The sequence below is a fragment of the Eschscholzia californica genome, unplaced genomic scaffold, assembly GCF_041429995.1.
Source record: "Eschscholzia californica isolate CP2 unplaced genomic scaffold, dmEscCali1.0.p SCAF_4, whole genome shotgun sequence".
In the NCBI taxonomy this organism is placed as follows: domain Eukaryota; kingdom Viridiplantae; phylum Streptophyta; class Magnoliopsida; order Ranunculales; family Papaveraceae; genus Eschscholzia; species Eschscholzia californica.
In genome coordinates, this window is record NW_028238461.1 from 5,440,770 (window position 1) to 5,467,392 (window position 26,623).

General features: G+C 33.8%; 3 long non-coding RNA genes across 3 annotated transcripts; all 3 read right to left on the minus strand.

Annotated features, from left to right (window-relative positions):
- Positions 1 to 11,898: 11,898 nt before the first annotated feature.
- LOC147541926 (uncharacterized) lies at positions 11,899 to 14,858 on the minus strand. Its single transcript, XR_015223714.1, has 6 exons — positions 13,979 to 14,858; positions 13,630 to 13,735; positions 13,367 to 13,416; positions 13,081 to 13,183; positions 12,740 to 12,800; positions 11,899 to 12,064 (listed from the first exon to the last, which is right to left on the minus strand). It is a non-coding gene; the product is annotated as an uncharacterized LOC147541926 (long non-coding RNA).
- A 2,381-nt stretch (positions 14,859 to 17,239) lies between these two features.
- On the minus strand, positions 17,240 to 18,177 carry LOC147541927 (uncharacterized). The gene is made up of 2 exons (XR_015223829.1): positions 17,737 to 18,177; positions 17,240 to 17,358 (listed from the first exon to the last, which is right to left on the minus strand). It is a non-coding gene; the product is annotated as an uncharacterized LOC147541927 (long non-coding RNA).
- A 2,619-nt stretch (positions 18,178 to 20,796) lies between these two features.
- LOC147541928 (uncharacterized) lies at positions 20,797 to 21,807 on the minus strand. Its single transcript, XR_015223701.1, has 2 exons — positions 21,347 to 21,807; positions 20,797 to 20,935 (listed from the first exon to the last, which is right to left on the minus strand). It is a non-coding gene; the product is annotated as an uncharacterized LOC147541928 (long non-coding RNA).
- Between the last annotated feature and the right edge of the window lie 4,816 nt (positions 21,808 to 26,623).

Genomic DNA, 26,623 nt, shown 5'->3' on the forward strand with positions numbered 1-26,623 from the left:
AGGAGGTGGTTCAGGAACATCCTCAACAACTGATTGGTTTGGTGTATTACTAACCCTTGGTTCAACGACTTCAATTGGAGGTGAATCCACAATTTGTTCAACGATTTCATTAACACTTTCTTCCATTACCGATTCAGGTGTTGGTAATTCTGGAATTTCAATTTCAGCTCTACTTATTTCTTCAGGAATCAAATTTACTTCAATATTAGATCCAATTTTGTTCTCTTCTACATGATTATCCGTTTCTTCATAATTAAGAGTCAGAACTTCCTGCTTAGTTTTCTCCCCCTGAAGTTCAGACTCAGGTGAAAAATACTTAGAATCTTCATGAAAGATAACATCCGATGTAACAAACATTCGTTTAGTTGGAGGATGATAACATCTGTACCCTTTCTGATTTGCACCGTACCCTACAAATACACATCTTAATGCCCTTGGAATTAATTTTGTACGTTGGTGCTCATGAAGATGAACAAATGCTACACACCCAAAGACACGGGGAGGTAAATTTGAAACTGTCGGAGAAGTTGTAACATCCGATAGAGCTTGAAAAGGAGTCTTAAACTCAATAGTACTAGATGGTACTCTATTAATTAAATAGGTTGCAGCAAGAAGTGCTTCTCCCCAATAAGATAATGACGTATGTGCTTCGATCAACATAGCCCTGATAACTTCTAACAAGTGACGATTCTTTCTTTCAGCGACCCCATTTTGTTGAGGGGTATTTGGACAAGTAGTTTGATGAACAATACCATGAGAAACCAAATAAGTTTGAAGTTCATGATCCATATACTCTCCTCCGTTATCACTACGGAGTATCTGAACATTTGCGTTGTACTGAGTACTAAACAGTTTATGAACCTTCTGAAACAATAACTTTACCTCACTTTTAGATTTCATCAAACACACCCAAGTCATCCTGGTACAATCATCAATAAAGGTAACAAACCACCGTGCCCCACCCAAAGTAGAAACCTTAGATGGACCCTAAACATCAGAATGTTAGATCATAAAAGGAGTTGGACTTTTATTTAAATTTAACGGAAACGATGCACGATGACTTTTTGCAAGTGCACAAACATCACATTGAAAACTTGAAACATCGCATTTAATAAATAGCGATGGAAATAATTTCTTAAGGTAACCAACTGAGGCGTGCCCCAGACGGCGATGCCATAACCATATTTCATCTTTATTTTTTATTTCAGAATTGTTCACTACTAATGCCTGACGCAATTTATTAGAGCTTTCAGATACTAAATCCAAGTAATACAACTTTCCTCGCCTAACACCATAACCAATTGTTTGCCTTGTCCGGATGTCCTTAAAGCCGCAAAATTCAGGCCAAAAGATGACAACACAAAATAGAGTGGTGGTTATTTGAGACACTGATAATAAATTATGATCTAAAGATGGGACAACCAAAACAGAGTCTAAGTTCAATGTGTTCGTTAGAGTTATGGGTCCTTCCCCTACAACAGTGGCTGAGGTGCCATTGGCAGTAGACACATATTTATGTGAAGATTGGTTTATGGTTGAGACCTGTCTAGAATCAAAAGTCATATGATCTGTAGCACCAGAATCAATTATCCAAGTACTATTCGAAAATTGTGTATACATATTTAAAGTCTTGCCTACATTACCTGTAGTGGCTACCGTCGATGAAGCTTGCTTAACAATTGGATCTACAAGGGTCTTCTTAGAGTTTTTCTTTCGATTATGATCCCACCATTCTGGATAGCCTAATAGTTCATAACAATGACTTTTGGTATGACCAATTTTGTTGCAGTGAGTACACTTATAAGTAATTTTGTCAGATTCACCAACAACTTTAGCAAAATTTGAATTTGCCTTATTGAGAGTCATTATTGCGGAAGCATCAGTTACCCTTCACTTTAGCTAAACCGAAAAAACAAGACGAAGATGAAAGGCTCTTCTCTTTCAATCAATATAAATTCCCAAACAAAAAATTTAAGACTTTTGGCTATGGTACCAAGTTGAAATTGATCAAAGAAATTGTTTTATTCCTTGATGGATTACAAAAGAAATATAAGACTCTATTTATAGAGTTACAATACTACTAGTTTCTAACTTTACTAGTTTCTAATATTTTACTAGTTTCTTAATAGTTCTTACTAATATATTTACTAGTTCCTAATTCTTAGTAGTTTCTAATATTTGATATTTCTTAATATCTATTATATGGGATATCTTAATATATAGAAAGATATTTCAACAGAGTATATATTTCGCTCAATACATCCTAGTTTTGCTTGGGAGATATTCTTAGTTGGAGTAAAGGGGATGGAATTCATGACTTAAAAGTGTTTATTATTTATGACTTAATCTGAATACTGTTAAATAATCCTTTATTAGTTTTATAGAAAATGCAAGTAAGGATTCTTTAGAGGGTGTTTGGTATTTTAGCACTTATAATTTCTACTACTTACTAAGTGATAATCACTTAGTAAGTGATAACAATTGCAAGTGCTATGGACATTTGTTTTTCATCACTCGTAAGTGCTTGATTTTTGTTTTTATATTAATTCCAAATGTTATTAAAATGAGACTATCTTGACCTTAAAGTATTTACATATATATACTAGTTTATTAAGTTCACCAGTTTAGGTACAAGAGAACTATGGTTTACGAATACTTTGTGTCGAAATTTTAATCGGAAATAATGAAGAATTGTGAAAGAGAAAGAGCTTACGTTGCATCATGGAGTTTGGGTGTTCCGTGATTAGTGAAGGAAGAGATGTGCAAAAAATTTAAGAGAAAAACTTAAGTGAGGGATGAGTGAATAAGGGGAAGAGTCATCGCTAAAGTCGTAAAAAGATTTTGTACTAATCCATTAGTTAAGATTTTCTTTTTAGTTATAATTATATTGGTAACTATTAGCCAACAACCCTTGGTTGGAGTGGTACGAAGTATAATCTTACACCTTATAGGTCAAGGGTTCGAGGCACGCGTTGAACAATTCAAAAAAAGAACTGGTAACTATTATATTAGGAAAATGATAAAAATGTCCGTTGACACTTACAGAGTAAGTTAAAAAAACATAAGTTCCAAATTAGAGCATATTTTTCTGCACTTCCTTTGTCACCACTGGAGAGTGATTTTCACGTATCAAGTGAAGAACCCGCATTTAATAAGTGAAAGATGCTACTCTAATTTTATTAAAGACAACTATTGGACAAAAGTGACTAAATAAAACTAATTAAAACACAAAAATGACTAAATAAAACTAATTAAAACAGTGTCCTAAATTGCTAACCAACACCAAAAACAAAAATAAGTATAACCGAATTTTTCCTCCATGCCATATACAAATATATTTTACTCAAAGAATCTATTGAACAAAAATAACTAAATAAACTAATCAAATATCTTTTAAATTGCTAAACCAACACCACAAGCAAAAATCAAATATAATCGAATCTTTTCTCCTAAAATTTTGGGGTTCAAATTTCTATAACCATAATTAATTATTCATAAATAAAATTTAATCGAACATTATTCTAAAAAGTTAACCAAATTTTAGCAAATAACCAAAAAAATATTATATTCCAATAAGAGCATCTCATGCTATACTTCAAGGTAGAACCCAATATCTACATTCGAATGCACAAGGTTGACAATATCGATTCCAACCTATATTTAATCATGGAACTAGAGCATTTTCTTTCAAAATTATCTTGACAAAGTGATTTCCCTTCTCATATATAGCAAGTGCAACAACTTTTAAAGTCAAATTAGTAATGATTTGTTTAAAAAATTATAAAATTGATTTTATTAAAGTCAAATCAGTAATCATTTTTAAAAAGAAATTATATTTATTATTTTTTCGGGTTTAATTTCGAGTAATATTTTTTTTTAGATTCTATATATAATATTTGCTAGGTAAAACCAATAAAAAAATTTATTTTTGTTTAATAATTTAACAAAAGAAAAAAATTAAGTCTAGTAAATAACTTTGTAGAGTTAAAACATAGTTGTATTTAGCAATTAAAGATTCAACAAAATATTTGCTAGAAAAAATCAATAAACCAACTTTTAGTATTGTTTATCAATTTAATAAAAAGAAAACAGTTATTTCTAGAGAATAGCTTTGTGAAGCAATTACGCAACTTCTTTTAGCATTTGTCTATGTAAAAATGACTCCACTGTAAAAATTTGTTTACTAGGTACTAAGATATAACTTTAACTAAAACCCATCCTCATAAAAACACAATAATGGTTTTCATATCAACGGGTGACCAATCTGCAAGCACTTTATGAGAATCACTTAGATTTGTTTTGGGTCAAAGTGGAGAGATCTTTACTACTTAAAAGGAGAAAATTGTTTATGACTTGAGCACATATTAGGTGAACTTTTGTTAATTTTTTTTAAATGTGGTAGCCTGTTCTTATTTTATTTGTAAGTACACTCTAAGCTTTTTTTTTGATGAAGTGTACACTCTAAGCTTTAACTCTATACACTTGAATCAAATAGATTTATGCTTTTGAGATACATGCAGGATCATTGTCTAGAGGCATGACCTGTCAATATTTTGGGATTTACCTTGCCTTAAAGAGTGATAAGTACTTGTGATATGACAAAAATATTTGTATGAGCCAAAATACGTCACCAAGAGCGCCTTCACAAATTCCTGGTTGATGGACTTATACAACGACTAAGCTCATGAGTTGAAGGCGATTGGGCCCGACCCATTTGCCTCTGGGAACCCCGAAGGTAACGTCAAGATGAGCATGCATTTCCATCCCTGGCTACAGTGGTCCGTCCTCACCAGCAGACCTTCCTACGTATATCCGTCGGGGAAGCATTATTATCATTCAAGATGACAATATCCCAGATATACCCGTTAGGGGAGTTACGATCTTCGTGTAATAATGATGACAGCTCTATGCGTTACCGCGTTGAAGAGACAGCTCACCACCAGGTGACAGTCGACCATGACATTATAAAAAGACTGAGAGGTAGATGATACCGGTGGGGGGGGGGGGGGGAGGGACTACAGGTAAGAACACCCGATCATCCGATTTTCGACTAAAATACTCGATCATCTAGTAATTGGCAAACAAACCAAGTACAAACTTAATACCATCATCGAATTTCCAACGAATACACCCCACTACTCTCTCTCTCATACAGAGGATCATCAACTCATTTTCTCTCTCATAGAGTCTTGCTCTTTGAGAGAGTCTCGCTTCATCACATAGTCCTGCTTCCCTTCTCCCAGATAAATACTATCACTGCATCCATATCCAAGACCATAGCAAGTACAAGGTTATCTTGTCAAATACAGAGCATTGTGGAAGCAAGCACTTATTTTCTCTCTCCTGGTCGACCTGACAACAAAGGAAGGACGACCAGACGACTATTACTGTCTCTCTCCTGAGCGGTCTGACAATCGAAGAAGGGCAGCCCACCTTTATTTCTCATGACGATCAAAGTAAGGCCACTTTATCTCTCTTGGAGGTTAGGCCTTCCACATTTCACCCACGTGAATATTTATAAGGTCAGACCTTAAAGCTTACCATTTTATTTACGGTTCATACCCTCGACGAAGGCATACCTTACCAGGGATGCCTCACTCAAGGACATACCCTCTTAGGCTGTCATAATCTCTCTCTAACCAAGTCAGTCAATCCGTTGAGAGCGAGCTCCGACCACTCTATGAGTCGTGCCTAAACTCCGACCCTTATCCAACCAACGATAAGATTTTCAAGGATATCGTTTACGTCTCGATTACTTCTCTTGCAAGCTTACTGACTTGACCGTCAGAGCCCCCTTAGGCCGGCACCATCTCGGTGTCCCAAGGGACCTACGGTCACGTGTGTTCTTGTCTCTTTTGCCATAGGTTGAACCCAAAAACGTCGTCGGTGTCCGCAAAAATATTAACAGGTGGAGGTTCGACATCCGGTCCGGTCCAGCTGACTTCTTGACCCACGATTTCTTACCCTCACAATATTTACGATTTTTTTGTCTCTCTATTTTGCGCTCCAGATTTTTTCTGGCTACCTGTTTTTCGTAAATTCAATATTGGTCACTTGTTAACTCCGTTAGTTAATTTTAGTGGTTAATTTTTTTTTCTAATATTGCCTTTCTTATTAAATGACGAGGGTATAACCCGTGCCCGCCGGGCACTGACAGTTTCATCAAATGTGTCACGTGAGGTTGGCTTTAAGATAATTGTGGTTGACCTATACGCACTCCATATTGCAGATATAGTCATCCCTCAAAGGCTAAGGTTAAGGGATCAATATGTAAATGGGACAACAATAATATGGATACCTTTGTAACTCTTCCAAAAGAAAAATGGGATCTTTGAATATGTGTTATTTCTTTATAATCTCAATCCTTGGATGAGACTTAATCAAATTTGAGCCCTCAAACTTTGAGAGAATAAATACCAACCATTAGAGATAAACATACGATAATAAATCTTGGTCAGTGGGAGGATGGGGAAAGATACCCTCTTCCCTTATTATATAAATTCAAAACTGAACCCTTTTTAAATATGAGTTAATTTCCAAATAATTCTAGTTTGGGGGCCGAAATGGAATTAATTTTTAAAAAAAGACTAACTACATTAAATGCACCCCATCTCTCAATTTCATCACCTCTATCCTCTACTTCATCTCTCTCGCCACCTCATCGTCTTCTCTGACGAAGGTCGCCCGTCGACCAAAGTTTTCGGCGACCTTAAACTCATTGTTTTTATTTCTTCTCTTTCTTTCTCTATCTTCTTCCTTCTTTTCTTCCCTTGTTATCTCTTGGAAAATGGATGTATGTATATATACTAGGTGTCCACCGCGCCCTACAAGCACGGTAGATCCCTTTTGACTAACGTCATCATTAGTATAAATAAGGTTAGGATATTTATTGCGGCTATGTATTTGTTACGACCAATCACGCCTCGAAAATGCATGTATGGTGCTTTTGAGAATACACCGCGTATGCATATATCACGGCGCTCATTTTCACAGATTTTAGCGACATGTGTTTACTTGTCATCTGAAATTACTACGTGATTTCATTCGAAATCAGTACATGAATTCATCTGAAGATCTAGCAAGACAATTCGAAGGCTAAGAATATCTAAGACATAAATCAACGCGTCACCTCAAAAAACACCATTGCGTTTTATATAATATATATGTTTCTATTATATAAAACACAATGTGTTTTTATAGGTGAACCATAGATTTATGTTTTGGATATTCGCCTCCGTGAGATTGCTATCTCACTTTTTTATCTAACGGTTTAGATGCATGCCCCGTTTATAGATCATAAGTAGTTACAAACTACCCATTAAATTTCACACGATAATCCCTCTTATATATTTCTCCCAACTCCCTCAAATTTCTCTATGCAATTAAGTAGTTCATTTCCTTCTTCTCCCTTATTTGATTTAATTTAGGGTCTGATTTTCTTATTTTCATTTTTAGGTTTGAACTAATCTTCACATGTATTATATGAAGGCATTAGTCAAAAAGGATCTACCTCGTTCGTAAGACACGGTAGACTCCTAGTGTGTATATATATATATATATATTTGGACACAATAGTGTTGTCGGACAAAACAATGGGGAACTTCTAGATCGACCCCAACTTTGTTAGGGGGTATGCCCAATTGGAAATGATAGCTTAATAATTCTTTGTTTGCAAATACTAGCATAACAATACGAAACTTTTGGCTTGGACATCCATACGAGATAAACTAAAATTATTAGCATATTTTCTTGAACTGAGACATAAAAGATATTATGTATATTATTTGAAGTGCAATAACATCTTTAATTAATGAAATTCATATTGTATTCTTCTCTTAGTTTGCTGGAATAGTGCCACCTGAAGAAAAAAAAAAAAGACAAAAATAAGTTAATGACACATATATGAAACATAATCTTCAAATATCAAAACAAAACAAAACAACAAAATTTGGAAAAACTAGGTTAAATTGACGGATCAAAGCTCCACATTTTATTCAATGAAATGATCTTTAGGGTCACAATTAACAAAGAAAAACCAAGTTTAAATTAATAAGGTGTTTCTGGCTTCTTTATGGCGATACAATTTAAAGAACTTTAAGAGATTGGTTTGAAACTCCCTAAAATTTCTGTATTTTTTTTTCAGCTTACAAATGTCAGCAGCATGGGAACCTAAATAATTTAACAAATTACTAAAATATTGCCTTACTAGCAAAAAGATTGGGAAGAAAATGATGGGGAAGAAAAAGTTGCTTACTTCCGCATTTCATTCCATGAGGAAGTTCCTTGCCGCAAGTTTGAAAAACATAAACCATCTTCTGAACGTCAAGTTTTTCTTCCTCGGGTGGAGTGATATTTTGACACACACAAGGAATATCAACCTTTTTAATCAATTCACAACATTCTTGGGTTGGTGGTAATTGTGGTGTTCCTTTTTCTAAGAATTTACCACATGTTGAAGTAAATGGTCCTTCGTCAATTCCACATTTCTGACATAAAACTCCATTGTTCTTTGACATAAGTACTCCAAAAAGTACAATCAACACGGTTGAGGATAAAACCTTAAAGTTGAAAAGTCCTGCCATTTTTCTTTCTCACAATAAAATTGTTTGTGCTTACTATTTGAACCGCTCTTGTTTTGTTTTTGGTATTGACATCTACACATGACCCTTATTTATATTCAACTTGTGAGAATCTTTTGGATTTTGTTTAATTAATTACCCCCACAAGTTAGTTGAACTTTTTCTTTTATTTGCTTTTATAAAATCGCCAAGACAAGGGATTTAAGGTGTGAAATATTAGGAAATTAAAAATTGTAATTTAAATTCTATTTTTTCTCTACTACTGAAATCAATATAGATATTTGTTTGACTTGTGCAGGAACACTATCTAAAGAGATTTAGTGAGAATCTCTCGAATTTGGAGCATCTCCAATGTAAAATTCAAATAGAACTTAATTAGTCTTTAGGTCAAGTTTTAGTTGAGATTTTCTTTCTTACTGACTAAACTTCGTATGTCTCCATTGGAGATCTAAAAAGACTCTGCTTTAAAGTGTTAATTATTTATGACTTAATACAAACATTGATAGATAATCCTATATTGATTTTATGGAATATGCAAGTAAGGAATTCTTAGTTGACTGGATATTAAGAAATAACTTTAATTATGTTAATTAAAACTATATCCTCTTAAAAACACAATAGTTTGGGTCATAGCAGAAGGATCATTATGACTTCTTTTTATTGTTGAAAGAAGATCTTTATGGCTTAAAAAGAGAAAATTATTTTAATACTAGCACATGTTAGGTGATCTTTTGTTAATTTTTTGAATTGTGCTAGCAAGTTTTTATTTTTATTTAGCCTTCTAAAATAATTAATATTTTGAATTAATTTGAATGACAAGCCGGACTATGTGAATTGAGCCCATTATACCAAACTTAACTGGTTGAAACTTTAATTGGTTCGACTTGTACCGATAAATGATCTGCAAACGACAAGTGCTCACCCTTAATCTCGTGTTATAACAACAGTTTAAGTCATGTTTGTTGTTCTCGAAATATATAAAATAACATGGTCACAATCTTGTTTGTTGTTCTCAAATCTTGTATGACCATTTTAGACAAAGTCCTATACAAGTACATACCAATGCACATGTTTGAAGAGACTTTAAACCTATAGGAGACATAGAGTAAGTCGGTGCATGCTCTTTTATTATTGTAAATGTGGTAAGATAATTTGCTATTAGAAATAACTTTTCTTAGTGCAGTAAAATTCCAGCTGAATGTAATAACTTTCTAAATTGGTAAATTGTAAAATTAACAAGTACCATTTTAATACTTGACCAAAAGAAAAGAGTAATAAAGACCATGACTAAACTAAATTGCCTATTAATTTAAGAGGTGTTATCAATTAACAATAGTATAGTTCAAAAAAGAAAAATCATCGACAGTATAGAGTATAGACAACATCCCTTAGACCCTTACTATATATATAACAATAACGTTGTCCGACAAAGCAGTGGGGGCACTTCTTGGTCGAGCCCAACTTTGTTAAGGGACTAAGCCCAATGGACAGGATAGCTAAATAAAGCTCTGCTTGCAAATATTAGCATAAAAATATGAAACAATTTTTGGCTAGGACATCCATACAAGATAAACGAGCCGAGGCTAAGGTTATGGAATAACTGAGTCGAAGAAAGTGGGATTTTTGATATGAAATAGCTGAGCTTATTAGTACATTTTCTTGGAGTGAGATACAAATATTTTTTATAATATTCGAAGTGCAATAATATAATATCTATAAAAAATCTCGACTTTATTTTGTATTATTCTCTTCTTCTCTTAGTTTGCTGGAATACTGCCACCTGAAGAAAAAAAAGATAAAAATAAGTTAATTACTAGGTATATGGAACATAATCTCCAAATATCAAAACAAGAAAATAAAAATTGAAAAAATCGGGTGCTCAGGGAGGAACAAGGAAAAATGTAAAAGGAACAAAATTGAGAAGATCAAAACTGAATACCCAAAAGAGTTCCAAATGCCTGAATGAATCTTATTAATTCCTCAAGATAATGTAACTAAAACATTGACAATCAGATCAAAAAGAAATTTAAGATTGAGAAGCGACCGAGACAGCTCTGAAGATGAATTACCATTCGCGGAAGTATGCAATTTATCAAACCACAATTTCATATACACATCAACAGAACGGTGTGCATATATAGTAGACTGGAAGAACAAAACTTTGAAGGAGATGGTGAATGAGTCGATGTTAAGTTCTGGCATGTGGGAGGAGAAGATCCTCCCGACGAACCACTTGTTAAATATGTTACCCCACAGGACCAAATGTAGTGTATTTTATGAGTTATGGACCTTATGGTATGGAAGAAAACCCTTTCTTCAAATAATTCACTAAAGTGGGGAGGTGTCTGACAAAGATAATGGAGTAGTACTTTTTCCTAAAGGGGACAAGATTGGACCTGGAACATTCAATTGTGTTCTCATTAGAAATGTTGAAAATAGTAGTGTGTACATAATTCAGGTACACTAATACGATATTGAGGATATACATGTGAATACTATTATAGAATATACAAAAGCTGAATTACTTGAAACTGTTTTGTATGAACCAATATTAAATGAAAAAAATGGCAAAAATTCAAATAAAGAAAATGTAGAAAGGTACGATGTACAAAAAAACACTGTAATGACAAATTCAGAAGAACCTCGAAATAAGATTGTGAGTGAGAAAACCGATTCTATCATAGGAACTTCGGACCGGAACCAGAATGATCTCCTCCTTAGAGGGGAAGGTAATGGTTGCATATAACATTCAAGGGAAAATAAAATCTCATATATCAACGCACATGTCTGAAGAGAATTTAATCTGAATAATAGATTTATAGTAACTTGGCGAATACTCTTCGATTATCGAAAATGTGGTAAGAAAAGAGTAATAAATTTTGGTAAAATCCTCTTACAACGCTAAACCAAATTCAAAGTTGCGGCATAAAGTTTGATAGTACAGTTTTATCAAATCATCGTGGCAGAAAGAATTTTGTGAGAAATGTGTAAACTCAAAGACCACAACTGAAAGATTTAGGTTACTATGTCTATACATAAATGGCATGCAAAGTCTGAAAACTTCACTACAAAAATGGAGACTTTTAGCGACGTCAAAACCGTCGGTAATATTAGAAAACCGTCCCAGAAACTATTTAGTAAGGAATCAGAATCCGTCGTAGATATTATTCGCGACAGTTTGTAGCGCTGTTTTGTAAATCCGCCGCTAATAGTGATTATAGTGACGGTTTGTGCACAGAAAAAACCGTCGCCAGTGATAACTAGGCGACGGTAGAAAACCGTCGGTGATATTTTTTGATTTTCTAAAAAAAAATACGTATTTCAAAACAATGAATTGACCCTCCGATTTGGAATTAATCGACCTATCTAAAACATTTAGATATCTGTCAAAATACTATTAAATCATTCACACATTAATTTTAATACAATACTCCAAATATTCGTCAATTTCAAACAAAATCGTCAACTGCAATAGTTGTCGTCATCTGCCACAAAATAGAAACATGTTATTATCATCGTACAAGAACATCACATAATCAAGCACAAAATTAACAATGCACAAAGACAATCATGTCATGACGTTTACTGCACAAAGACAATCATGTCATGACGTTTACTGCACAAAGACAATCATGTCATGACGTTTACTCAAAATCAACTAAACACTAAACAATTTCAAATTGACCAAAAACATCCTCAACCCTTAATCAGGGAACAAAATTGAACTGATCTCAAATCTATTTGAGGCAAACGTAAAGTGCATCTTAATTAAGATATGAAATACTAACTTGAAATGACTAGTGGGGTCCATAAGCCATAACTAGAACAAATCAAGCAAATCACATACACACAACTCAGATTCAAACAATCCAAAAAACAGAAACACTACCTTAGAATGTGTGAAGAATTAGACTAGTTCTAAGAAGACAGTGGATGGGAAGGGAAATTTTTCCTATGTCGATCAAGATAAGGTGCATAAAACAAGAACTAGAAACAAAAGTCTGACAAAATATATCAAAATTCAAGTAATTGAAGACGAAGTATGAACAAGTATTGTCCTATAATAATAATAGCTTAAAGAATTCAGTGAGATAATCATTATGCTTCTTCTTAAATTTGGAATATAAACTTGCAGGTTTTACTTCAAAAAGATAAGATACCTCACAAGTTTAGCCCTTCAAAATTTACTCCTATGTACTTGTCCAATGCATTCTTGAATGCCTGTAAAATAACCAAATTTATTGTTTGAGAGGTATGTTAGCCAATTTCAATAACAAATTAACAGTACCATGTATTTCCAATTACTCGATGGATATGGACTTTATCGTGCAGTTTTAATGACGAACTTTAATCATCCATATCCAATGGAAGTTGATCGTTTATGTGTGACACTAAATGGAGCTAAGATTAACACTCGATTTAGTATTCTGAAACGTCTGTAACTATTCGCATCCTCATTTATGGTCCAGTGTTTCTATAATGGTGAGAGGTTGAGGCAAACCTGAATGGTGGCCAGATCTTTTCCTTCACCACCTGAAGCTGGAGTAAAATTTGAGCCATCTCCTTTCTGAATGGTAAACTCGACAGTTCCTCTTCCTGCAAGCCTGCAGAAACATTTGGACTCCAAGTTATTGAAGCAGATATCAAATTTATCTACCCTAAATCAATTCTTCCACTATAACAAAGAAATGATGAAATGGGCAACCGATAAGAAACTGTGAAATTACATGAAAACCCGAAAATTGAAATACAAATTATGTATTGTGAAGCAACAAGAGAAGGCAAACCTTGGGTATTTCAAGTATTGCTGAGGCAACAAGAATGACAATCCAGGAGCCTGAAATCCAAGAAGTTATCAGATACCAAAATGGGTGTGGAGTCAAAAACATCCTTTTAAACATGTGAAGCTCACTTTGGTTGAACCTTATTATGTATGTCTCTCGTGAGACCAGGGTTCGGATCTTACCATTTTCAAAAAGTAAAAGAAAAAAGTTCAAAAAGTTCAAATTGGATGTTGATTTGAGTATAAACTAGGATTTAAGATTGAAACCTATAATAGCTCCAGTTCGGCAAGGGTATCAAGTGAAGAAGCGAGACCTACTGATACTCTGTCCGGGTCCTTCTCCTTTATAACCAAGAAGGCTTTGAAGTCCGCCCTGGAAAATCGAAAAATACGGAGAAATTAAACACAACGATGGAGGAGAAACAACATAGATAGAAAAAAAATACTTTTAGAGCTTTCTTCACGTTACTCTCCATTGTACCAAATGGTTTTCTCTGAGGTATCCTTAACAAGTAAGAGATTTCCTCTAGAGAATCCTAGAAGATAAAACGAGCATGTAAATCGATAAGACACCATTTATATTTGATAAAAGCATTTTATATACTAATCAGCTAACCTGTATAGCTTTCATATTTGTGTTTGCAGGAATAGCTTTTCTCAAAGCAAGTTCTCCGGTTCTTGGGACTTTGGTGTCAGGCGAATAAAGCACGACATTTGCAGGAGATATAAACGATTCGTTCAAGTAAAACGAAGGCAATGGAGGTGATATTTGAATGAATATGAGAATAGCAGCAAATGCAATTTCAAGCTTCTTGATTCCACTTGACAAGATCGATAAGTATGATATCGATGGAGAATCAAGGACGGGTGAAGATTCAAATGCCTCTTGAAATCACTTGATACTGAGCAAAATGATAATGAAGAAGAAAATTGTAGATTAATATAATAGTGGAAAAGTTGAAACTTAAACAAAAGCAAATGTGAAAACCAACCATTACAAAGAAGCTTAGATCGAAATTAATGAAAATTGTAAATTGAGCTGATATGTGTCTATGCTACGGGAGACTTTTGACCTAATTAACCAAGGTGAGTCGGCATATTTAAATAATGGTTTTGACTTATACAAAGACCAGCTAAACTAGAACTAAGATAAATCATACTTAAACGAATTGAATTTAACAAATTAGATTCACCCGATTGAAATTCAGAAAAGAAGTCTAGGGGGAGAAATATCTCGTAAATGATAACTAGTCAAAAATTCCCGTTACTAGAGAACCCTTTTCCTATATGGGATTATTTTATACAAAAATAAAATCAAACTCAGATCTATATTCTCTTTTACAATGTCCAGGATCAAATTGCAGACGAAGAAGTTAGAAAGATAAAATATAATTAGAACACAAGAAACAATTCGTAAGAACAAGATAATCTAATTACCATTCCTAACAAAAATGTCTTTCTAAAATTGAAGTACCATTAATTCCAAACCCCGAAGTTCTGACTTCTGTCCATCTTATTAACAATATGTGGCACCACTCCTAGAAATTCATTCAAATGATTGTGAAGGAATCAACTGATCCTATAATTTCTAGCAGTTGCTTGTTGTTTTCACTTGTTGATTCATGTATTAGTCAAGTATACAGATATGCATCTTCACAAACCATAGTAAGAGAAAGAACACTAGCAACAAAAGATACACCAAGTTTACCCAACAATGTTTTGATTACTATTAAAAAACTAAACTAAACTAATTAGAGAGTTTAAAGTTCTGCAAGTCAGAGAACTACTACATAATTCCATACAAGTAATTGGAATTTTGAACAAAAAAGAAACCTAACTAAAACCAAGAGGATTTGGAACTTTCTCTTATCATTCATTTGATAGTAATAAACAACTTGGAAAAATTCAAATTCAGATTCAATCTAATATGATTCATTTGATACAAAGAGTAAATGGTTTTTATAGTATAAATTTAAACTCAGATTCTAGCTAACACAGTCACATTAGATACAAAAAGGAATGAAGAATCTAGAGTGAGAAACAAGAAACCTCGGTTGTTTTTCTAGGGTTTACATTTCTCAATATCTCTGGATTCCTCCCTCTCTCCCTCTGCGTAGTTATCTCTGGATTTTACATTTCTCAGAGAAAGTCTTTAGATGTTGAAGAAGTGCCCCCAATAATAGCAACTTTTACCGACGTTTTCACAAAACCGTTTCTAAAAACCGTCGCCAATAGTCCCCCTTTGTGTAGTGTAGCTTGTAATTCAGAGCCGTGCCTGAGAATTTGAGGGCCCTAGGCAAAATTTAAGGCTTTTTGTACAAAAATAAATTACGAACAAAAAATTGAACAAAATATAAGATAATGAAAATCATAGATGATGCACATGTGTATTTATATATTATTGTTTTCTTTTTGTGAAAAATACATTTAGCTTTCTATTTCTTAAAAAACATTTCAAAAACTAACAAAATACACCTAAATAACAAAATGGTTAAGACAAAGTGTTGTGGAGCAAAAATAAAGATTGATTTAGCAATTATATTCTCATCCAAAACAAACTTCAAAATGAGGAAGCCAAGACTCGAACCCAGGTCAGTTGCATGGACACCCTGTACCCTTCCCAGTAGAGCTATTCCTCATTAGATGATTAAGTAGGTACATGTATTATATATAACATTAGCTGTGGCCCTTTTATTAGATTGGGCCCTTTTGAGGTGGGGGCCCAGGGCGGACGCCCTCCCCGCCCCCCCTCAAACACGGCTCTGGCTTGTATGTTGAATGTCATAAGTAATAATATGCTTGGCGAGGAGTTTCAATACAAAATATTTTGGTGAAGCAAGATTCATTTTTTAGATGTGAATTTTTATAAGTTCAATAGAGGAAACTGGACTGAATCATATAGAATTATTTCTAAAAAAAAGTTACAGATTTCAGCGAAGTGAGTACACAAAAAGATCCTTGCACATATATACAGAGCCAATAAATCTAGACAAATAATTAGCCAGTAAGGGTAATGGATGATCGTCATTAGTCTAATGAACGTAATAAATTGTACTTACAACAGACCTGTATAAACAATTAGCGAACTGCGTAGCTGTAGCAGCAATCCAAGTAAGGAAATTTGGACTGCTATTGAAAGAGTTCTAAAGTATGTAAGAATTTTTTGGGGATTACCAAGTCTACTAGTGGATTAATAATCATTGGAGGTTGCAATAAAGGAAAATTATATCAACTCCCAATTAACCAGGCAGATTCTATACAACAAGTGCTACTCTCTAGTGCTAGAATTTGCATAACCAAAGGAAATTGGGCTTACTCCCAAAGGTAAATGAGTAAGGTGATGGCATAAACCCAACTTAACCAACTGGATATCTCGTGATCTAGGTTCAACGGGTAACAAAGAATATAACCTTTCGCGCCAGTGACACTGAAAGAGCTTTACTCATTTGTTCAATGAAATACCCATTCATATGGCGAAATTAGTGTTGCATGCTACGACAAGGATAAGTTTAAATAGTTTTCATTATTGCTAAATCATATAACTCATTTTTAAGTAAGGTACACCATGATACTTTTATTACAATAAGAAACATGTGTGTGAACTTAGTGGTGCGCGTATATCAGAGCAGTGCATATATTGAGACGTTTATGTGTCGCGAAACTCATGTCTAGGCCATTTAGAATTACACCGATAGTTGTGAATAGCATAAAAATATTGTTGTCGAACAAAGCAGTAGGGACACTTCTATATCGACCCAAACTTGGATAGGGGACCCAATTGGACATGATAGCTAGACAGAGCTCTATTTGCAAATACCAGCAAAAAAAAAACGAAACGATTTGGCTAGGACAAAGATAAATTGAGGTTATTAGCATATTTTTTTGAAGGGAGATACAAAAGATATTTTATTTATTACGGGAAGTTCAACAATATCTAATTAATAAAATCTCAACTTCATTTCGTCTTCTGCTCTTAGTTTACTGGAATAGTGCCACCTGAAAAAAAAAACATAAAAATAACTTAATTACTTTTATATGGAACATAATCTTAAAGTATAAAAACAAGACGGCAAAATTTGAAAAATTCAAAATAAAGTGACAAAACAGAGCTCATCATTTTATTCAATGGAAGGGTCTTTAGGGTCACAATTGAAAAGTAAAACAAAGGTTGAATCAGTAGGGTGTTTCAAATTTCTTTACAGTGGTACCTTTCATAGAACTTTATGGTATTAGAATATTTTTTTAGCTAACAAATAATGGCTTGCTAACTTTTTGTGTCAATAAGATTCAAGTTTTGGGCTTTTTGAATTCCTTAATTTTATCAATTAGTTGCCTAGTGAAAAAAAAAAAGAGGGGGAATAAAAAGTTGCTTACTTCCACATTTCAGTCCATGAGGTAGATCTAAGCCACAAGTTTGAAAAACATAAAATATCTTCTGAATGTCAAGTTTTTCTTCATCACCCGGAGTGATAACTTGACATGCACAAGGCACATCAACTTTTTTAGTCAACTCACAACATTCTTGGTTTGGTGGTAATTGTGGTGTTCCTTTCGCTATGAATTGACCACATATAGTGATATATGACCCGTCCTCAATTCCACATTTCATCTCACATGAAACTCCATTGTTCTTTGACATAAGTACTCCAACAAGTATTGTCAACACGACCATGGATAAAACCCTAGAGTTAAAAAGTCTTGCCATCTCTTCTTCTTTCTCACAATCAAACTCTTACTTACCACTAATTAAATCCCTCTTGTTTAGTTTTTGGTTTTGACATCTATCCATGACCACTATTTATATTCAACTTTCGATAATCTTTAGGATTTTATCTAAAGACATTAAGTAACAACTTTAATTAAACTCTACCTTCTATTTACAAGCATTTCAGGAGAATCATTGACATTTGTTTTGTGAGTATCATTGAGATTTGTTTTGGGTCAAAAAAGAAGAAATTAATGACTTAAAAGAGGAAATCATTTATGAGTCAATAAGAGCACATGTTAGGTCAACTTTTTTTTGGTAGTTGCAAGCATTTTTTTTAGTTATTTCTTTTTTGGCCCCTTATTTTGCGACCAACTTCCTTCTTGGTCCCCTATATTTCATAAATTTAAATATTGCCCCTTTTTTAACGTAAATGTCATAACTACCCTTCTTATAAATAATTTTTCAAAACAAAATTAAATAGAAAACATGAATTTCCACCTCACCTCTCTCTCCACGTCACCTCTCTTTCTCTCCAACTCACCTATCTCTCTCTCTCTCTCTCCAACTCACCTCTCTCTATCCAACTCACATCTCTCTTGTCCAACAAAAGTCGTCGGCTGAAAAAAATTTCGGCCGGCGACCTTCAAACAGAAAAAGAAAAAAAAAACTCTCATATCTCTCTCTCTCTCTCTCTCTTTAAACACTCCGGCGAAGGGGAACCCCCTTCGCTGGAGCAAGGTCTGCTCGTGAAGAGAGAGGTGAGTTGGAGAGTGAGAGGTGAGTAGGAGAGAGAGGTGAGGTGAAAATTCATGTTTTCGATTTAATTTTATTTTGTAACAATATTTGTAGGAAGGGTAGTTATGACATTTACAGTAAAAAAAAAAAAAGAATAATATTTGAATTTATAAAAAATAGGGCGCCAAGAAGGAAGTCGGTCACAAATTAAGGGGCCAAAAGGAAATAACTCTTTTTTTTGTAAGTAAACTCTATCTTTATAATTTATACACTTGAGTCAATCTAGTGATATGCTTTTAAGATCTATGTAGGACCACTGTCCAAAGTTATCAGGGCCGGCCTCCAATATTTTGGAGGCCCAAGCGATGTCAAAAATTAGGGCCTTATACACTTAGAAATCTTTTTTGTAAAAAAAAATACTTATAGGTGGAATCGAACTGTTGATTTCTTCCACATAATCCAAATCTTTAACCATTAAGCTACAACTCAAGATGTGTTATAAAATAGGTTAGAATGTTATTATTGTTTGTCAAACTGACATAAAAATTCAAACATTAGACCCTCCGTCACGTTAGGGCCCAAAGCAGCCGCTTTGGCTGCTTTGGGACCGGGCCGCCCCTGAAAGTTATATCACATAGGAATAATAATTTGATTATCTCGAGTTAAAAGGATGTATGAAAAACTTAAGAGTGGATGGAACTTATAACTTCACAAAGACATTTTAGGAGAAACTTCATTATTTTGCTCATTAGGAATTTGATTCAACATATGTGAATGAAGATATCGGCTACCGGACATTGGACTATACCGTTGTAGAAATTACATGTACCAAATAAGAGCTAGGAAGAAATTTTTCGTAAGATACTGATGTGGAATTTGGAACACTGAAAGCATTAAGAAAGATAGCCTACCCGCTATCTAAAGCCTCGAGACACTTTCTCTCTCTCTAGAGAAAACGGATAACCGCCACCTTCAATACTCTTTGTAATCTGAGATCTTCAGTAGCGAGAATAAGGATAACCGCCATTTCCATGTTTAAGCATTTGGGATGTATAGATGTTGAGGGTCTTTTGGAGGCAACTCTGACCGAGTTCTTGCGAAGATGACAAAAAGCGTTTATCATATGATGGTGGCATTATTGAAGTTAAGGTGGCATGTAATAGAATTCAAAAGGAATATATTGAAATTGTCTTGCATATGGGACCTACTAAACGAAATGTAACGAGTTAGTTATAAATGTAATATGTGTCCATGTATATTTCAGTGAAGACGGTTATAAATGTAAAGGGTGTATGTATGATTCGGAATTAAAATGAGAGAGCTGGTGGGACGGTGGGGTTAGAGTTTCAGTGGCTATATACACTGAAACTCTAAAGATGTCTAATGAATTCTCACTAATCCTTTGTGTAACTTGTTATTCTTATCATAGCGAAAATCATGACGTCTTATTTCCCGTAGAGTAAGTTTAAAAAACTGAACTACGTAAATCTCTTTGTGTTTTGTGCAATATTTTACTTTTCTATTGTTTTTCTTACATTGCTTGATTTCTTCCCATCAGCTAGATACGATTTCTAGTAGCTAGGTCTAAATTGGTTGATAATATTAATAGCGTTATAAGTTACTATAATCCCATTAAACTTCTTCCGCCCAAAGTCATTAGGTAAATGGACTAGTTAGATGTTGATCATAAATAATGCTTCGAGATAGAATGTCGCGGTCAACTACGATTTAGTAGTGCGCGTATATCAGGTGGCGCATATACCGAGGCATTTATGTGTCGCGAAATTCTTGTCTATACCACTTAGGATTACACAGAGAATTTTAATTCACACAACAATGTTTTTGTTGCACAAAATGTTGTTTCCGGAAAAAGTCATCAAGCCCAACTTGGTTAGAGGGCCCAATTAGACATGATAGCTAGATAGAGCTCTATTTGTAAATACCAGCAAAAACAATACGAAACAATTTGGCAAGGACAACCATCAAATTAAAAATTGAGGTTATTAGCATATTTTCTTGAAGGGAGATACAAAAGACACTTTATTTATTACGGGAAGTGCAACAATATCTAATTAATAAAATCTCAACTTCATTTTATCTTCTGTTCTTAGTTTGCTGGAATAGTGCCGCCTGGAGAAAAAAGAAACATAATAATAAGTTAATTACTTTTCCACATAACATAATCTAAAAGTATCAAAATAAGACGGCAGAATTTGAAATATTCAAAATAAAGTGACAAATCAGAGCTCATCATTTAATTCAATGGAATGGTCTTTAGGGTCACAATTGAAAAGTAAGATGAAGGTTGAATCGGTAGGGTGTTTCAAAGTTCTTTACGGTGGTACCTTTCATAGAACTTTATGGTATTATAATATTTTTCTTAGCTAAAAAATAATGGCTTGCTAACTTTTTTGTGTCAGTAAGATTCTAGTTTTGGGCTATTTGAATTAATTTTATCAATTAGTTTTTTTTTGATGAAGGACTTTTATCAATTAGTTGCCTAGTGAAAAAAAAATAGAGGGGGAATAAAAAGTTGCTTACTTCCGCATTTGAGTCCATGAGGAAGATCTAAGCCACAAGTTTGAAAAACATAAAATATCTTCTGAATGTCAAGTTTTTCTTCATCACCCGGAGTGATAACTTGACATGCACAAGGCACATCAACTTTTTTAGTCAACTCACAACATTCTTGGTTTGGTGGTAATTGTGGTGTTCCTTTCGCTATGAATTGACCACATATTGTGATATATGACCCGTCCTCAATTCCACATTTCATCTCACATAAAACTCCATTGTTCTTTGACATAAGTACTCCAACAAGTATTGTCAACACGACCATGGATAAAACCCTAGAGTTAAAAAGTCTTGCCATCCCTTCTTGTTTCTCACAAGCAAACTCTTACTTACTACTAATTAAATCCCTCTTGTTTAGTTTTTGGTTTTGTCATCTATACATGACCACTATTTATATTCAACTTCCGAGAATCTTTAGGATTTTTTCTAAAGACATCAAGTAACAACTTTAATTAAACTCTATCTTCTGTTTACAAACATTTTTGGAGAATCATTGAGATTTGTTTTGTGATTATCATTGAGATCTGTTTTGGGTCAAATTGGAAGAAATTAATGACTTAAAAGAGGAAATCATTTATGAGTCAATAAGAGCACATGTTAGGTCAACTTTTTGTTAGTTGTAACCAATTTTTTTTAGTTATTTCTTCTTTGGCCCCTTATTTTGTGACCAGCTTCCTTCTTGGTCCCCTATATTTCATAAATTTAAATATGGTCCATTTTTTAACGTAAATATCATAACTACCCTTCCTATAAATATTTTTTAAAAATAAAATTAAATAGAAAACATGAATTTCCACCTCACTTCAACCTCACCTCTCTCTCCACCTCACATCTCTCTCCACGTAACCTCTCTTTCTCTCCAACTCACCTATCTCTCTCTCCAACTCACCTCTCTCTTGTCAGACAAATAAATTTTCCGACCCGCGACCTTCAAACATCAAAAAAGAAAAAAAAATTCTCATATCCCTCTCTCTCTCTTTAAACACTCCGGCGAAGGGGAAACCCCTTCGCTGTAGCAAGGTCTGCTCGTGAAGAGAGAGGTGAGTTGGAGAGAGATTTTATTTTGTAACAATATTTATAAGAAGGGTAGTTATGATATTTACAGTAAAAAAAATGGATAATATTTGAATTTATGAAAAATAGGGCGCCAAGAAGGAAGTTGGTCACAAATTAAGGGCCAAAAGGAAATAACTTTTTCCGGCCGGCGACTTTCAAACATAAAAAAAAAAAAAAAAAAAAAAAAGACTCTCATATCCCTCTCTCTCTCTCTCTCTTTAAACACTCCGGCGAAGGGGAAACCCCTTCGCCGTAGCAAGGTCTACTCGTGAAGAGAGGTGAGTTGGAGAGTGAGAGGTGAGTTGGAGAGAGAGGTGAGGTGGAAATTCATGTTTTCTATTTAATTTTATTTTGTAACAATATTTATAGGAAGGGTAGTTATGACATATATAGTAAAAAAATGGATATTATTTGAATTTATGAAAAATAGGGCGCCAAGAAGGAAGTTGGTCACAAATTAAGGGGCCAAAAGAAAATAACTCTTTTTTTATGTAAGTAAACTCTATCTTTATAATTTATACCCTTGAGTCAATCTAGTGTTATGCTTTTGAGATCTATGTAAGACCACTGTCCAAAGTTATCCGGGTCGGCCTCCAATATTTTGGAGGCCAAGCGATGTCAAAAATTGGGGCCTTATACACTTAGAAATCTTTTTTGTAAAAAAAATGCTTATAGGTGGAATCGAACCGTTGATTTCTTCCACATAATCCAAATCTTTAACCGTTAAGTTACAACTCAAAATTTGTTATAAAATAGGTTAGAATGTTATTATTGTTTGTCAAACTAACACAAAAATCCAAACATTAGACCCTCCGTCACGTTAGGGCCCAAACCGGTCGCTTTGCCTGCTTTGGGACAGGACCGCCCCTCAAAGTTATATCACATATGAATAATATTTTGATTATCTTGAGTTAAAAGGATAAATGAAAAACTTAAGTGTGGATAGAACTTATAACTTCACAAATACATTATACGAGAAACTTCATTATTTTGCTCATTAGGAATTTGATTCAATTTATGTGAATGAAGATATCGGGTACCTGACATTGGGCTATAACGTTGTAGAAATTACATGTACCAAATAAGAGCTAGGAAGAAAAATTCCTAAGATACTGATGTGGAATTTGGAACACTGAAAGCATTAAGAAAGATAGGTTACCCGCTATCTAAAGCCTCGAGACACTTTCTCTCTCTCTAGAGAAAAAGGATAACCGCCACCTTCAATACTCTTAGTAATCTGAGATCTTCACTAGCTAGAAGAAGGATAACCGCCATTTTCAAGTTTAAGCATTTGGGATGTACAGACGTTGAGGGTCTTTTGGAGAGCAAGCTCTGACCGAGTTCTTGCGAAGATGACAAAGAGCGTTTATTATATGATAGTGGCATTACTCAAGTTAAGGTGGCATATAATAGAATTCAAAAGGAAAATATTGAAATTGTCTTGCATATGGGACCTACTAAATGAGATGTAACGAGTTATAAATGTAATATGTGTCCATGTGTATTTCAGTAAAGACAGTTATAAATGTAAAGGGTGTCCATGTATAATTCGGAATTAAAATGAGAGAACTGGTGGGACGGGGGGGGGGGGGGGGGGGGGGGGTTAGAGTTTCAGTGGCTATATACACTGAAACTCTACAGATGTCTAATGAATTCTCTCTAATCCTTTGTGTAATTTGATATATCATAGCGAAAATCATCACGTCTTATTTCCCGTAGAGTAAGTTTAAAAAATTGAACTACATGAATCTCTTTGTGTTTTGTGCATTAATTTACTTTTCTATTGTATTTCTTACATTGTTTGATTTCTTCCCATCAGCTAGATACGATTTCTAGTAGCTAGGTCTAAATTGGTTGATGATATTAATAGCGTTATAAGTTACTATAATCCCATTAAACTTCTTCCGCCCAAAGTCAATAAGTAAATGGACTAGTTAGATGTTGATCATAAATAATGCTTCGAGATAGAATGTTGCGGTCAACTACGATTTAGTAGTGTGCTATATCAGGTGGTGCATATATCGAGGCATTTATGTGTCGCGAAATTCTTGTCTATACCACTTAGTATTACACAGAGAATTTTAATTCACACAACAATGTTTTTGTTGCACAAAATGTTGTTTCCGGAAAAAGTCATCAAGCCCAACTTGGTTAGAGGGCCCAATTAGACATGATAGCTAGATAGAGCTCTATTTGTAAATACCAGCAAAAACAATACGAAACAATTTGGCTAGGACAACCATCAAATATAAATTGAGGTTATTAGCATATTTTCTTGAAGGGAGATACAAAAGACACTTTATTTATTACGGGAAGTGCAACAATATCTAATTAATAAAATCTCAACTTCATTTTATCTTCTGTTCTTAGTTTGCTGGAATAGTGCCGCCTGGAGGAAAAAAAAACATAATAATAAGTTAATTACTTTTCCACATAACATAATCTAAAAGTATGAAAACAAGACGGCAGAATTTGAAATATTCAAAATAAAGTGATAAATCAGAGCTCATCATTTAATTCAATGGAATGGTCTTTAGGGTCACAATTGAAAAGTAAGATGAAGGTTGAATCGGTAGGGTGTTTCAAACTTCTTTACGGTGGTACCTTTCATAGAACTTTATGGTATTATAATATTTTTCTTAGCTAAAAAATAATGGCTTACTAACTTTTTTGTGTCAGTAAGATTCTAGTTTTGGGCTTTTTGAATTAATTTTATCAATTAGTTTTCTTTTGATGAAGGACTTTCATCAATTAGTTGCCTAGTGAAAAAAAAAAGAGGGGGAATAAAAAGTTGCTTACTTCCGCATTTGAGTCCATGGGGAAGATCTAAGCCACAAGTTTGAAAAACATAAAATATCTTCTGAATATCAAGTTTTTCTTCATCACCCGGAGTGATAACTTGACATGCACAAGGCACATCAACTTTTTTAGTCAACTCACAACATTCTTGGTTTGGTGGTAATTGTGGTGTTCCTTTAGCTATGAATTGACCACATATTGTGATATATGACCCGTCCTCAATTCCACATTTCATCTCACATAAAACTCCATTGTTCTTTGACATAAGTACTCCAACAAGTATTGTCAACACGACCATGGATAAAACCCTAGAGTTAAAAAGTCTTGCCATCTCTTCTTGTTTCTCACAATCAAACTCTTGCTTACTACTAATTAAATCCCTCTTGTTTAGTTTTTGGTTTTGACATCTATCCATGACCACTATTTATATTCAATTTTCGAGAATCTTTAGGATTTTTTCTAAAGACATCAAGTAACAACTTTAATTGAACTCTATCTTCTATTTACAAACATTTCTGGAGAATCATTGTGATTTGTTTTATGAGTATCATTGAGATTTGTTTTGGGTCAAATACGAAGAAGTTAATGACTTATAAGAGGAAATCATTTTTTGAGTCAATAATAGCACATGTTAGGTCAACTTTTTGTTAGTTGCAACCAATTTTTTTTAGTTATTTTTTCTTTGGCCCCTTAATTATTTTGTGACCAGCTTCCTTCTTGGTCTCCTATATTTCATAAATTTAAATATGGTCCATTTTTTAACGTAAATATAATAAGTACCCTTCCTATAAATATTTTTTCAAAATAAAATTAAATAGAAAACATGAATTTCCACCTCACCTCTCTCTCCACCTCACATCTCTCTCCAACTCACCTATCTTCTTAGTATGAATTTTATTTTACTCTATTATAATATTTTTGGTAGTTCTCACTCATCTTGATCTCATAATAGAGGGAGATTATACAGTGAAGAAGGGTTGCCCTATCTATATATATATTAAGGTATTTTTATGGTTTCACCAATGGAGATCTATAACAATTTCATTCTTTCCCGATTTGTGATAATTAGGGCATTTTTATGGTTTCACTATCAGAGATCCGTAATTGTTTCCTTCTTCTCTAATTTGTGATTGATTTACGATTTTATTAAACTTACAGGAGTTTTATAGATTGGTGATGAAGATTTGATGATTTTCTTTGATTCGATTTGATGATGTTCTCTTACATTACACTTCAATTCAATCAAGAGGATAAAAACTTATACCATCAAGAAGACATCATATTATTCCATCAACAACGTCTACTTCGTTCATCCTTCATACCATATTATTATAATTATTTTGTCGACCTTTAGGGTCTTTTCATTCTCGATCTTGATGATCTTTTTAT